General features: G+C 50.8%; 1 protein-coding gene across 1 annotated transcript in view; it reads left to right on the forward strand.

The window, feature by feature from the left end:
• Positions 1-15,224, forward strand: part of SNRNP200 (small nuclear ribonucleoprotein U5 subunit 200) — a 983,530-nt gene that overhangs the window by 142,613 nt on the left and 825,693 nt on the right. The window lies entirely within an intron of this gene.

Genomic DNA, 15,224 nt, shown 5'->3' on the forward strand with positions numbered 1-15,224 from the left:
GCAGGTAGGGTCTCTGGGGTCCATGGAAGGGTTCTTGGGGTTAGGATGCAAGAAAAACGAACTACCAAAAGTAGCCCCAACTTTCAGAGTTCTTGCACAAGCAAGCAATGACAAAGCCAAATTTGTTAGAATAAAGATTTATTATAAGCACATTGACTTGTATAATGGGAGTATAGGGGTAGGTTAGAAGCTCTGTAACTTACCCCCGTACTCCGATTCTTCCCCAGTCTCGGCAGGACAAAGGAAGAGGTTCCGAGATTGCTTTCCCCGCCGAAAGTCGCAGTCCTCGATTCACAGGGATTGCAGGTTCTAGCTGATCTCCGGTTTGTGTCTTTCACTATTGCAAGGACTGTCGATGGAAGGTTGCAGCAAAACACAATGCAGGACCCCTCTCAGGAGTGGACCCGGGTCAGGTAACCAATTTTGGACGGTGTCCACTGCAGCACGGCAACGCAAATGCACTCTGCAGATGTTGTCGGACTTTCCCTACTATCTTGGGTCCCCTCAATGCTAGGATGCTGAAATTCTGCTGAGCTTAGTCTCGTAGGGCCAGCTGAGGATCTCCCAAGTTCCAGGTCGAAACTCAGAATGGTGATGCTGGCAGCACAGTAGCCCAAATCGAAGCTGGTTAGCCATGGGACGGTTCCGGGGCACTTCAGAAGGCTTTCTTTGGCAGGGCACCGAGCAGACGTCGGGAATGGATGTTCTCCAGCATTGGATCTTTCATGGATTCACATGCTTAGAATATTCCCCGTCAGACTGGGACCCTCGGTACACATAGCCTTTCCCTATAGGAAAACTTCCGACACTTTTGTGTCCTATCTACGTCCTTTTAGGACCTACCTACGCAAGCTCCGTAGGCCGTCCCAGTATAAGAGGCCCGCCCCCGCGGCTCCCCTTCAGATTTCAACCGTCTCCAAAGTAGTGGGATCTCCTCGCGTCGTCTTACTATTTTGTACAAGGTTGTGTACTGGAGTTGGAGTTCCGAAAAAGTTTCCTCCATGTCAGGAAAAGCGTTCTGTCCATGCGCGACGTGCGGATTGAAAAAAGTTTACGAGGGGGACGGACATATGGATTGTATATACTGCCTCCACCCTCATCATTTGGCTGATGGCTGCGACATATGCAAAGGGTTTTCTCAAAAGACCCTCAAAGACCGAAACCGACGGCTGGTGGCATGGCTGAATGATGGAGCAGGGGCATTACCCCCCTTCGGAGGTAGGCTCCACACAGTCGGCGAAAACATCACACCGCGCTGCCTCGTCGGAACCACCGGCGAAGAAATCTCGACCGACGGAAAAAGAGTCATCTCGGAGTCATTCAGCTAGAGAATCCTCGTCGAAAAAATCGTCATCTTCATCAAAAAAGTATGACAAGGAAAGGCCGAAATCCTCCTCGGGCGATCATCATAGATCAACCTCCAGTCGAGAGTCGAGTAAAGGCAGGTCAGGTGTGAAAAAGGCGGGACCGCCTAAACCACCTGCTAAGCCACCGTCGTCGACGGCGGTCCAGTCATCGGCCTCCACCCTGCCACTGACGCACGTGGTATCCACCGTCCCAACGACTGCGACGGTGGCCTCGTCAATGGGGATTCTACAGGAAGCCTGGAGGCCTGAAGTTTTTGATCCAAACCCCCTGGATACTTTATTGCAAGAACAGGCTGTGTCGCTGTCCTCTGGGGAGGACGAGAGCGGGAGAATAGCTGGCCCGGCAGACCTCGGGCTACGAGTGGTTGACAAGTCGTCGACAAGGGGATCCGGTATACCGGTATCTGCCCCTCTTCTCAATACTCGATCTGTTTTGTCGTTGGAAATTCTGTCCACGCTTCAGTCTTTGGTACAGTCGTTGGACCAGAGACTACCTCAGGTAAACCTGCCAGAGTCACCCGTCAACGAGCCGGGCCCGTCCCGTCCACCGACGCACTTACGCACGCCAATCTCAGCACTGGCACCCCAAGAGGAAGGTGAGCTGCCAGATTCGGAGTCGGACAGGGGAGCCATGTCGGATATCTCATCATCCCCTTCCAGGGATCCAACCTGGGAGTCAGAGGTGGAGTTAGAAACCCCAAGAAGCCCAGCTCGCCCGTCCCCTCAGGACGACATTGCATCATTCCATTCTATGATGGAGAAGGCGTGTAAGGAATTTGGTTTGTCCCAGGAAGAACAGAAAAAGGACTTTTTTTTTTTGTTCGACCACATGGGTAAGAGGAGGTCTGTGTTCTCAATACCAATACTAGACCACGTGTGGAAGGAAGGGTTGCAGACAATGCGTCACCCCTTTTCGGAGCCGGCGGTGAAAGGACGCCTCGAGAAAAAGTTTAAGGCTCCAGAGTGTACCCCCAAGTGTTTATCCTCCCAACCAACGCCAGAATCGGTGGTGTCGGCGGCAGCGGCGGCGAGGAAGGCGAAGGCCCAGCACAAGTGCACGACTCCGCCTGAAAACGAAGCAAGACGCCAGGATGCCTTTGGCAAAAAAGTGCTATCCGTGGGAGCAACCACAGTAAAGGCCGCAAACTCTCTGGCTATTGTAGCCAGATACGACGGAGAGATGTGGCACAGGCTAGCGCCGTTTCTGGATCATCTTCCTGAAGAGCATAGGAAGGCAGCGATGTTACTTGTCCGAGAGGGTGTGGAAGCCTCCAATCACGCAATAAACATCGCGGTGGACCTCGCTGAATCAGGCTTCAAGCAAGTCAATAATGGGGTCGTATTACGACAGTCATGGCTCAAGTGTACCTACTTCAGACCAGAGGTACAATACAAAGTATTAGATATGCCTTTTGAGGGAGACCTTTTATTCGGAGAGAAGGTAGACGAGGCCCTAAAGGGAATGAAAGAGGACTCGGACACGGCACGTTCATTGGGTGCCCTCCAGAGTGGCCGAAGCTACAAGTCTTTTCGTCCCTTTAGAGGGGCTTCAGGTAATTCCAGATTCTCTGCGTCTGGAGACAGATCCTTTGGCAGGTCGGCTTACCCCTCCCAAGGGTACAGGCGTGCTTCCCAAACGGCAAACAGACGCCGGAACTTCCAGACGTCCAGGAAGAGACCATCCTATCCGTCGTCGTCGAGAGACAAACAAAATAAAGATCAGCAGTGACAGTCAACACACCGTTCTGGGGGGAAGAGTGTCCGCATATGTCGACGAATGGGAACGAATAACGACGGATCAATGGGTGCTGGACACTGTAAGGAACGGGCACTCTCTACAATTCAAGCACAGCCCTCCGCACATTCCACCTGCGTTCACCGCTAATTCCCATCTGAGGATACTGCAACAAGAGGTAACACTCATGTTAGCAAAGGGCGTGATAGAATTAGTTCCAACATCACAGAGAGGTCAAGGAGTCTACTCAAGATACTTCGTAAAAAAGCCGAACGGCAAATGGCGTCCCATTTTAAACTTACGAGATCTCAACAAGTCTTTAAAGAGCCTAAAATTCAAAATGCTCACGCTGCAGGAAGTGATCCGCGCCGTTCAAGAAGGGGATTTTCTAGTGTCCCTGGACTTACAGGATGCGTACTTCCATATTCCAATGTGTCGGAAACACAAGAAATTCCTGAGATTTGTAATAGGGCGACCCACTACCAGTTCACGGTTCTTCCCTTTGGGCTCAAGACCTCCCCCAGAACGTTCACGAAATGCCTGGCCCCAGTAGCGGCCTGGCTAAGGAAGCAAGGCCACCACCTATACCCATACCTCGACGACTGGCTGGTAAGGGGATCCTCCCCAGCGTCGACCAACACAAGTTTGCAAGCCACCATGCAGCTTCTGCAACAGCTGGGATTTGCCATAAACTTCGAAAAATCCTCTCTGCGGCCATCGAGAACGTTGGTGTTTCTGGGGGCACAGTTCGAGACCCAGTTGGGGCTAGTGAAGCCTTCTCTCGACAGAACCTCAAAACTCATTCAGCTGGCGGGCCGACTACAACAAACCACCAGGCTCTCAGTCAGGAAATACGTTTCGGTCCTAGGGGCTATGGCATCCTGCATCCATCTGGTGGCAAACTGTCGCCTATTCATGAGGCCAGTCCAGGAATTCCTCGCGGACCGATGGACACAGGCCCAAGGATCGTGGTCAGACAAGATGACCATCGACGACAAGCTGCTTTGGACCCTTCAGTGGTGGCAGAGTTCCCACAATTTGAACAACGGTGTACCCCTACAGGAACCGGAGTTTCAGCGAACCATAGTCACGGATGCGTCCCTAACCGGATGGGGAGCTCACATGGGTACCCTTCAAATGCAAGGTCGCTGGTCTCCAACGGAGTCACTCCTACACATAACGTGTTAGAGCTCAGAGCAGTACGATGGGCTTTGAAGGCTTTCCTACCACACATCAAGGGATCGCGAGTACGATTACTGACCGACAATACGACGGCCATGTTTTATTTGAGAAAACAAGGAGGGACGCGATCAAGAACTCTTTCCATAGAGGCCCAGAAAACATGGCTTTGGCCATTGAAGCACGGGATTTCCATCGTGGCTCACCATCTCCCGGGAGTGAGGAATTCGCAAGGGGATGCCCTCAGCAGAAGCATGGCCCAGATACACGAATGGGAAATGGACACACTTCAGCTGATGAAAGTGTTCGAGAAATGTGGTCACCCCCCTCTGGACGCTTTCGCAACCAAGGACAACAAGAAATGCGAGCAATTCGCAAGCAGATGGCCTCAGGAGGGTTCCATGGGGGAGACATTCTCCTTCCCATGGACGGACATGTTCCTTTATGCTTTTCCTCCGTTCCCCCTCATACAGAGGACAGTACAGTGGATACGCAGATACAGTTGCTGGGTAATTCTAGTGGCACCATATTGGCCGCGGCAACCGTGGTTCTCCGACCTGCTTCACCTGTCGCTGGAACATCCAATAGCGTTTCCGAGAGTCCCAAACCTTCTATCCCGGGACAAAGGCACGGTGTGGCATCACGACCCGGACAGTCTCAACCTTGCAGCCTGGCTCCTGACTTTTCGGAGTTCGGTGCTTTAGATGTTTCGGAGGATTGTCAAAAAATTCTGCAGGCGGCTCGAGCCCCTTCTACCAACAAATCTTACACCAATAAGTGGCGGAGGTTCTGTGAATGGTGTCGAGGACAGCAAGGCCTACAACCGTTGACGGTGACACCGGAACAAATTCTACCTTACATGCTTCTCTTGGCGGAGAGTGGTTTATCCTTCACATCGATAAAGGTGCACCTGGCGGCCATCTCGAGGTTCACGAGGAAGAGACAGTCGTCTCCTCTATTCAGCGACAGACTGGTGAAACACTTCATGAGGGGTTTATTTCGTACTTTTCCCCCGGTGAAACGTTTCCCTCCAACTTGGAGTCTCAACACAGTGTTGGCAGGCTTAATGAAACCGCCATTTGAGCCTATGGCGACGTCAGACATGAAATTCATGTTGTCGAAGTTGGCATTCTTAATTGCTATCACATCAGCTAGGAGAATGTTGGAACTGCAAGCGCTGGTCGTAGACCCGCCATGCTTGAGATTCTTTAAGGACAAGGTGGTCCTGGCAACTAATCCTACGTTCGTCCCAAAAGTTCCGACAGTGTATCACAAACACTCGTCCATTGTTCTCCCCACTTTCTTTGCGACCCCATCATCGGCAGCAGAAAAAGCTCTTCATACCTTGGACGTTAAGAGGGCTCTGAAATTTTACCTACATCGTACACAGGAACTCAGGTCTACTCGACAATTGTTCATCGCATATGGTCCGTCGACGAGGGGAAAAGCAATCTCTAAACAAGTATTGGCCCGATGGGTCTCATCAACGATTGCGTTTTGCCACTCCAAGGCCGGAAGGCCGCTGCAAGGGCATCCTAGGGCCCATTCTACAAGAGCAAGGTCCTCCTCAGCAGCATTATGGGCAGAAATTCCGCTGACAGACATATGCCAGGCTGCGGCATGGTCAGTGCTCCACACGTTTACCCGCCACTACTGTCTTGCCAGGCAGCATGCGGACGAGGTGCAGATGGGAAGAGCTGTCCTGCGCCATCTGTTTCAGTAAGGTAAGCTCCACGCTGTGGAGAGTCGGGTTTTCTACCTTTTGATGGCAGTATACTTTATGTGGGTAAGGTTATATGAGTTAACTTATTCCTGCTGTACATATGCATTGTGTATTATGGTGAGGGTATATTACATTACATTCTCACCGCCGTCTCAGATGTTACTGCTATACAATCTATTCTAAGCATGTGAATCCATGAAAGATCCAATGCTGGAGAAGGGAATAGTTTCTTACCTGTAACTCCATTTCTCCAGCATTGCTATCTTTCATGGATTCACATGCGCCCGCCAACCTCCCCGGAATGCAATGTATTTGCTTGATAAGTTTAACCCTTCCTACTTTGGAGGGGCCGAAATCTGAAGGGGAGCCGCAGGGAGCGGGCCTCTTATACTGGGACGGCCTACGGAGCATGTGTAGGCGGGTCCTAAAAGGACGTAGATAGGACACAAAAGTGTCGGAAGTTTTCCTATAGGAAAAGGCTATATATGTGTACCGAGGGTCCCAATCTGACGACGGGGAATATTCTAAGCATGTGAATCCATGAAAGATACCAATGCTGGAGAAATGGAGTTACGGGTAAGAAACTATTTCCTTCCCTCCACTCAAGGGGTCGCAGCTCCTTCGCATGACTTATTAAAGATCACAAGCAAGACCGGCTTCTCCAGGACAGCAGCAGAAGTTGGTCGCCAGGCATCCTTCGGTCGGGTCTCAGGTTTCTTCATAGGTCTCGCAGCTGTATAGGTTTCTTGGCTCACGGTTGAAAAAAGCGACTGGTGACGTGACATGAAGCAAAGTGACACACCTCAGAAGAGATGACAAGAGAGAAGTTGAATAGACCATATAGAATCTGATGACGAAGTGAGAATCGAGTAAACGTCCATATGTGGAATAATGATCACACGACGTGTGAAGAAGCACGGAAGAAAATGAAAACCAGTTTACACTTGTACAGATGCAGTAACGCAACTAGACGAAGTAATCATAAGGCTGTCTATGTAGTGAATAAACTGGTGATGCGTCAGTGTGTGTGTTTATTATATAATATATTTAGAGGGGATTGTGCCTTCCAACGTATTCCACATCTATGAAAGGTAATGTCTACAGATGTGCTGCTTCGAAACATTTTCGGCAGAGGGCATCCTGCGTCGTTAACGTCGATCCGTTGTCCCTCAAGGGCCTCCGTCGAGGGTCGACATCACCGGCTGTTATATATAGGAGAGACAGTGCCCGTAGCCTCAGTTCCGTTTTTTCTGCGAACGCGTTTCTCGGAATCTTGGTGCGCTCGATTCTTCTCTTCGAAAGCGATGACTTCATCCTCTTCTACTACCCCGAAGTCAGGCTTTAAAAAATGTCGGGACTGCGGTTCGAAGATGTCCATCACGGACCCGCACGACATCTGCCTCGGGTGCCTCCGCGAAAACCACGCCACTGATGACTGCAAGGATTGCCAGTCCCTGATGTCTAAGGCCTTGCGGCAGCGGATATTTAAGGTAGGTAGGGTGTCTAAGCCCTGTAAATTGAAGTCCGCTGGGCTTTCGACCGATGACACGAGGGGTGACTCTCCGCATCAGTGAAAATCCAGGGAGTCTCGGTCTAGGAGTGGTTCCCGCCATTCCTCGTCGAGGCATTCTAGGAAGCGCCGTCACCGGTCTCCTTCCTCGTCGGAGGACTCCGATAGACGGTTGACTTGTCCCACCAAGTCTTTGTCGCTGGCCGAATGGGATGCATTCCGCCAGCAGATGTTAGCGATTTTTCAGTCGCAATGCACAGTTCCGTCCGCGCCTTCGAAAGAAGCCGGCAAGGAACGGGCTCGGGCCACCACTCGCACGCCTTAAGGCTCGGGTGGTCGGCGCGATCATCGGGAGCTGTCGAGGTTCCGCTCGGACAAGGGAGATCGCCATAGCTGTGCCAGATCCAGGTCCTTGACGCCATCGAGACCCTCGGAATCTGTGAAGCCTTCCAAGAAGTCGTCGGCGCCGTGGCCATCGAGGGACACTCTCGGGCCTCCGCCCTCGAAGAAGTTGTCGACATCGTCGGCACCTTGGTCGATGTCGACGCTGATTCCCTCGGTGCCCTTGACGCAGTTTGTGGAGGATTTGCCGGAGGTGCCCCTGAGGGCTGTGGAACGTCAGAGGTAGGGTCTCCGTAAGTCTGTGAGGCTTGTTTTTGGACCCTATTCTGTTCTATTCTGGCAATGGGGGAGTGGAGTGGGCCGAAGTGCCCCAGGAGAAGAGCAGGTGGGATGGGCTCGTCAGGTCCTTTGCTATGGTGGAGATGTGAATAGACGCTGGAGGGGGAGTATTCAGTTGGCAGCCCTATCGTGGTGCCAACTGCCCGAGCGGCTTTGGCACCACGATAGCACTCATTATATAGCACATAGATTGGAGTTTTTCCAACCTTTACAAGATATTTCAGAGGTTGAGGAACTGTCTGATGAGGAGATGACTGTGCCTCCTGATGTCCCTGATGACCTTTTGTCTGGGCATAGTCAAATGGAGGAACTACGTCAGTCTTTGCATGACGCTAGTGGCCTTGACACCTCTCCGGAGGTGGAGTTTGGCCGGTCTGGGGCGCATGTGAATTCCTCCTATCGGCGTCTCATGTCAAGGGTGACGGAATACTTGGGGTGGTCTGCTTCACCTGTTGATTTTGTTAAGGATGATTTGATGGACATCCTGGATCAAGGTTCGCCCACTGACATGGCTTTGCAAAGAAGGGCAGCGGCTTGGACTGCTCCGGAGAGTCTACCGGCAGTTAATGAGTTGCTTCTGAAAAAATATCGCCCATCCAGTGGTGACCCCTGCTACTTATCAATGCACCCTAATCTGGAGAGTTTGGTAGTGCAGGCGGCTATGGACTCCTTGAAGCAGGCTGCGTACCCTACCATCCCTCCTGATAGGGACGATAAGCGCTTTGATGGTTGGGCGAAGAAGGTATTTTTGGCCGGGGGTATGGCGCTGAAGTCGGCCAACTCCTTGTGCCTTAGCGAGAGTGTGTCACACTCTGTGGAACTGTGCGTCTTTGGCGACTGAGCATATTCCCGAAGGGGAAGAACGGGATGGCTTTCTAGCCCTCGTGCAAGACGGCAAGAATGCCATGTGCGAATCCGTTCAGTCGGGTTTGGACATGGCAGACTGTGTCAGCCGGTCCATGGCTGCGAGCACTGTTAAGCAGGTTTGCGTGGTTGTGGAAGTCAGGGTTTGCTCCTGATGTGCAATCCCAGCTTCTGAACATGCCCTTTGATGGAGTTCATCTGTTTGGCAGCAAGGCTGAAGAGAGCCTTAGGAGGTTGCAGACCTCCAAAGCTGCAGCAAAGTCTTTGAGCGCTGCAGTACGTCAACCTCTGCCTTTTCGTCTTAGGACAGCAATGGAGGGGAGTTTCCTTTCGGTACTACTCTTCTTTTGGTAGAGCGAGAGGAGCTGCCAGTCAAAGGGGACAGCGAAAAAGTACCCGTGGTGGTCGGGGAACTCGTGGTGCCAAAGCCGCTCGGGCAGTTGCCTCTTTGCCTTCAGGCACTGCTGCAGCCGTGTCCGTTCAGTCATGAGGCCATGTTCCATGGTTCGCCGGTTGGGGGGCAGACTTGTACAGCATCTTAGAGAATGGAGGGCCATTACTTCAGATGTGTGGGTTCTGGAGATCATAGTCCACGGCTACTGTCTTCCCTTCCGGCAGAGGCCTCAGGGCAATCCACCAGGGAAGCTCTCTTTGAAGCGTCTGGATCTGCTCCTTGCGCAGGAAAGCCTATCCCTGCTGGAGAAAGGCGCCATAGAACTGGTGCCTGTAGCGGAGAGGAACAAGGGATGGTATTCCCCTTATTTTTTGATCCCGAAAAAAGACCGGGGATTGAGACCCATCATGGACTTGCATTGGTTGAACAAGCTCCTCAGAAAGGACAAGTTGAAGATGGTTACTCTTTCTCAAGTGCTCCAAGCCCTTCAACTTCAGGATTGGTTGGTGTCTCTGGACCTCAAGGATGCTTACTTTCATGTGCCGATTCATCCCAAGCACAGGAAGTACATGAGGTTCGTGGTTGGCGGCTCGCATTTTCAGTTTCGGGCCCTGCCGTTCGGACTGACCTCTGCCCCGAGGGTTTTCACCAAGCTTAGCGTGGTGGTGGCAGCGTATCTCAGGAAAGGGGGGGGGGGATTCACGTCTACCCCTACCTGGACGATTGGTTGATCAGAGCGTGCTCTCCCGAGCAAACCCTGGATCATCTGTCTGTCACCTGCCACTCCCTTCACAAGCTGAGCTTCTCCCTCAATTTAAAGGTCACATTTGACACACCTGCTCTGCAGCTCCAATAAATCGGAGCAGTGCTCGACACATCCCTGGGGCAGTGTTTACCTCCCCAGGTGAGGGCTCATCACATTCTGCAGATGGTGGACAAGTTTCAATGTGCCCAGAGTCTCCCAGTATTTGAATTCTTGAGGTTGCTCGGCCTCATGGCATCCTGCATTTTCCTGGTGCCCGAGGCTCGACTGCGGATGAGATCTTTGCAGTGGGTTCTCAAGATTCTTTGCAGTGGGTTCTCAAGATGCAGTGGCCGCAGTTCTCCGGCAGGATGTCAGATCCCGTTCAGATTCCGGCCTCAGTCGCCCATGATCTTCTATGATGGGCTGAGGAAGGCAATCCTGATGAAGGGAGCACCATTTTGGGAACCATGGCCGATCGTGACGGATGCGCCCCTCAGGTTGGGGCGCTCATGCCAACGAGTTGAGTCAGTGGACGTTGGTCACCGTCGGAGTCCAGACTCCACCTCAATCTCTTAGAGCTGAGGGGCCGTCAGGCTAGCCTCAAGGCTTTTCTGCCGTCTGTGCGGGGGAAGAATGTCCTGATTATGACGGACAATACAGTGGCCATGCACTACCTCAACAAAAAAGGGGGGGCAGTGTCACTCCTGTTGTGCAGGGAGGCGATGCAGCTCTGGTTCTGGGCCATCCAGCCGGAGACGAAAACGCAGCAGCGGATGCTCTGAGCTGGCAGAGCACGGTTTCTCACGAGTGGGAGCTGGTTTAGGAAGTTCTTTTGGAGATGTTCGCCCTTTGGGGGAACCCTCAAGTGGATCTCTACGCCACCAGTGTCAACTGGAAGTGCGAAAGATTCTGCTTGTGGGAATTTCCTCAAAGAGGAGCCTTGGGGGACGCGTTTGTAGTAGAGTGGTCCTTCCCACTGCTGTACGCGTTTCCTCCAGTCCCCGTCATTCTGCAAGTGTTGCAGAGGTTACGTTGGTTTGGTTCCCGAATGATCGTCATTGCTCCGGCATGGGCCAGGAGAGCGTCGTACCCGGACCTTCTCGACATGTCCATCTGCCCTCCACGCCGTCTTCTCTATCGAGACAATCTACTCTCACGGGAGGGGGGGGTCGTTTTCTCCATCCATAGGTCAAGTCTCTCAGCCTTCATGCTTGGTATCTGAAAGGTTGAGGTACAAGGATTGGGATCTCCCTGAAGACGTGATGGAGGTGTTGCTTTTGGCCGGAAGGCCCGCAACAAAATCCCTGTACCGTTGCCGTTGGAGAAAGTTCTGCGACTGGTGCAGGGTACAGAATGTGGATCCTTTTCAATGTTCCATGCCTGTAGTTCTCTTTTTTGCTTTTATTAGCCTACAAGGGCTTGCAAGTGGGTACCATTAAGGGTTACCTGGCGGCGCTGTCAATATTTAAGCGCTCGTCTGAGGAGTGTTTTTTATTTTAAGATTCCTTTTGAGTTCCCAGTATCTGAAGGGGTTAATGTGTTTCCACCCTCACCTTTCCATGCGCCGTGATGGGATTTTAACTTAATTGTAAAGTTCCACATGGGAGCTCTGTTTGAGCCCTTACTTTCTTGGCCGTTGAGACTGTTATACTTTTTAAGACTGTATTTTTAGGTGCGGTTACTTCCGCTCGCAGAGAGAGTTGCAGGCACTTTCCGCCAAGCCGCCCTTTACTGTTTTCCATAAGGACAGGTTTGTCCTGCGGGTGCGGTCGCCTTTTCTTCCGAAGGTTGTGTCGGAATTTCATTTGAGCCAGAAGGTGGTTCTTCCGGCATTTTATCCTCCTCCACATCCTGGTAAGGAAGCGGAGAGGCTCCATAGGTTGGATCCTAGGAGAGCTTTGATTTTCTATCTCTCACGGGTGTCCCGGGTCAGAGTGGACGATCAGCTCTTTGTTGGTTATCCTGGAAGGCGCTTGGGTCAGGCTCTGTCCAAGCAGATGGATCATTTTGACAATCTGAGTGTTACCGTTTGGCGGGAAACGACCCTCCAGTAGGCTTACGGGCTCACTCTACTAGGGGTGTGGCTGCCTCCACTACCTTACAGAGGGGCTTTCCTATTCGCAATATTTGCAAAGCAGCTACATGGGCTTCTGGCCATACTTTTGTGAGACACTATTCCTCGAACTCCATCCATGGGCAGGATTTGGCCTTTGGTAAGGCAGTCCTCTATTCAGCAATTTGATTGGGCATTCTAAAATTATAAAATTGTAAATTCTTTTCCCTCCTCCATAGGTTTGTACTGCTTTGGGAGTCTGTCATAGATGTGTAATACGTTGGAGGACACAATCCATTCGAAGAACAAGTGTTAGGGAGAATTCTCATAAATGGTTGATTTTCCCTTACCTAAAGAGTCCCCCAGCAGCTTTGCTGGATTTCTAGGATTTATTTCTTTCACCTGGTAAGAGTGTGAGCCTTTTTCCCACTCTTACATGTGTTTTGCTATGTGTATTTCTACTTTGTGTGATCTTGGGCACTGGAGCCTCACCTGCTCCATGTGCACCACTTTTTGTGTGTTACACAGCACCTTCAGTGCAGTGACACTGACACGGGGTTGTCTTTGAGACTTCCCACTGACTCCCTTTTTCTGGGACTGACTACTGTCCCCCAGAAACTGGTAAAGTTGCCATTAACTTTATATAGTCACTTTAAACCACAGACCCGGTACACCCCATCTTACATGGAGTATTGGAAAGGGTTAACTCTTATCCCTTTTTGTTTGTACCTCTTGGAGCTTTGTTTCGCTCCGTTAACATTAAGACTTGGCTGGTGGCAGTGGTATCTACCCTAACTTTCTACCGCGATTATATTATGTAGACGTGGTATTGATTTAGGCTATTATAGTAACCTCGAACATAAACCTGCTGGACCAAATACATTTTATTTTGGTTCCGGCTGGGTTTATTATCCATTTCTTTTTGTTAGTCTTTCTCGTGTTTTTCTCTGCACACCAAACCGAGCATGACTCCTTTGTTTGCTGTCTTTTCGCGGGCTTCTGCACAGAATCCCTCCTTAAGGCACCTGATAGTCTAGGTAGGCAGGATGTGAGGGAGGGATCTTAGCACCCCTGCCATGGGTTGCCGTAGTAACCCAAGTCGCACTCGTGTCTGATTGGCTAAGGAGACTGGCCTTCCCAAGCCAGCCACCCTGCTGTCTGATTGACAGCCAGGCTGTATGAATGAGGGAAAACTACATAAAAAGCAAGTCTCTGGGACTGGAAAGGCAGAGAGTCACCACTGGAACGAAAGAACCAACAAGGAACTGGAAGAAGAGGACCCCTACCACGACTGAACCACCCGGTGAAGCCCTGCTGCAGGTCCGAATCGCCAAACGCCAACGACAGAGAAGATCCTCCAGGAAACTTCGTCCCTTGAGCTGGTGGGACCAACCAGTTCGCCCAAACTACAAGCCAAGCCCCCTCCTCTGGTCAAATTTGCTGTACAGAGCTACAGTGGGCCGGATAGCCAGGAAGGTCGGACCCTGCTTGGGTTTTAAGGAGCGCACCTTTTATTTGTTGTTTGGCACATCTGCTGGTTTCTAGCCTGGGTAGTGCTGGACCCTCCAGTCTTCCTACTTCTGATCAGTCTGACAGTCGCTTCAGGAACCATGAGCCTGCAGGAACTGCCAGGAATGTCTGCCTCAGCTACAGTCCCCTCTCAGTTTTAAGGTACTGTGCAAATCCGGTTGTGCGTATCACTCAGCCGCGGTGAAAGTGTTTGAAATCTTTCTCCAATCCGAGGGCTTGTCCTTCTCTTCTCTTTGAACTAACTTTTCTACCAACCAACCTCGTTCGGAATCTGTGCCACAAACTTTACCGCAAACTACATTATCTTGAGCAAAGACTTTTGAACCATTGACTTTGGCCCTACGCCTTTTCTATCTGATTTTAACCTTGTAGCCTCTCTTGTTCACTTGCTCTGATTACTTACCTGTTGATGTTGCCTAATTTCTAATAACTGTCTTTCCCTCCCTTTTTAAATTGCTGGAGTGTCATTTTGCTCCCACTTGATTTTGTGAGCTTAACTTGTCTGGAATTTAAGGGAAGTGGTGTGGTGTATTTATGATTGTGATTTTGACCGTGCTTAGAATAGTGAAATGTTATACGACTGAGTACATAAATGTATATTCTTTTACTTAGAAACATTGAGTCAGTGTTTGCCTGAATCATAGTAATTGCTGTCCTTTGTGTAATTATTTGTACTGCTCACTTACTCTTGAGATGAGTATGGCTTCTCCGCTACTGCTACCACAGCTGTGTAGTACAGGCTTGTACCAAAGGTGAAATTGTACTGTCACTTGTCCTAATTGTGTATAGTGTTCCCAAAGGGTACTGCATATAATTATGCCTAACAACAAGTTACTTAGCAACTGGTAACGTTCTTTTTCGACTGGATGTTCCTCCAACGTATTGCACATCGCCCTCCCAGTCTGCCCCTCTGAAGAATTTCCTGTGCTATTGCAGCTTGCGTTCCCGCAAGGCTATGTGCAGTCAAGCAGTCATTGTGTACGAGCAGGTTACACGTTATGGGGGAAAAACACAAACTCAGGCTACGGGCGCTGTGCGTACTACTTATAACATCCAGTGACGTCACCCTCGATGGAGGCCTCCTTGAGGGATATCGACCCGACGCAGGACGCCCTCTGCCGAAAAAAATTCTGAAGCAGCACAGCTGTGGACATTACATGTCAAAGATGTGGAATACGTTTGAGGAACATCCAGCCGAAAGAACGTTACCAGTTGGTAAGTAACTTGTTCATTTTACCTAACCCAGGTCAATCTAAATGTCCTACTTCCCCCTGGCTTGCAGCTGACATTTGCTTTGAAGGTTTAAGACCTGCAATGTTCTATGGCAGTCCAATTTTTGGTAGTGAACAACAGATGGGAGCCATGGTGCAGGCAGCATTTTTACTTGCTTCGCCTCTTGCGCCTTGCCCTCCCATTTGTTCCCCAGCAAGATCATGCGCTGGT

Source organism: Ambystoma mexicanum, chromosome 10 (assembly GCF_040938575.1).
Source record: "Ambystoma mexicanum isolate Mex_15411 chromosome 10, UKY_AmexF1_1, whole genome shotgun sequence".
Classification (NCBI taxonomy): domain Eukaryota; kingdom Metazoa; phylum Chordata; class Amphibia; order Caudata; family Ambystomatidae; genus Ambystoma; species Ambystoma mexicanum.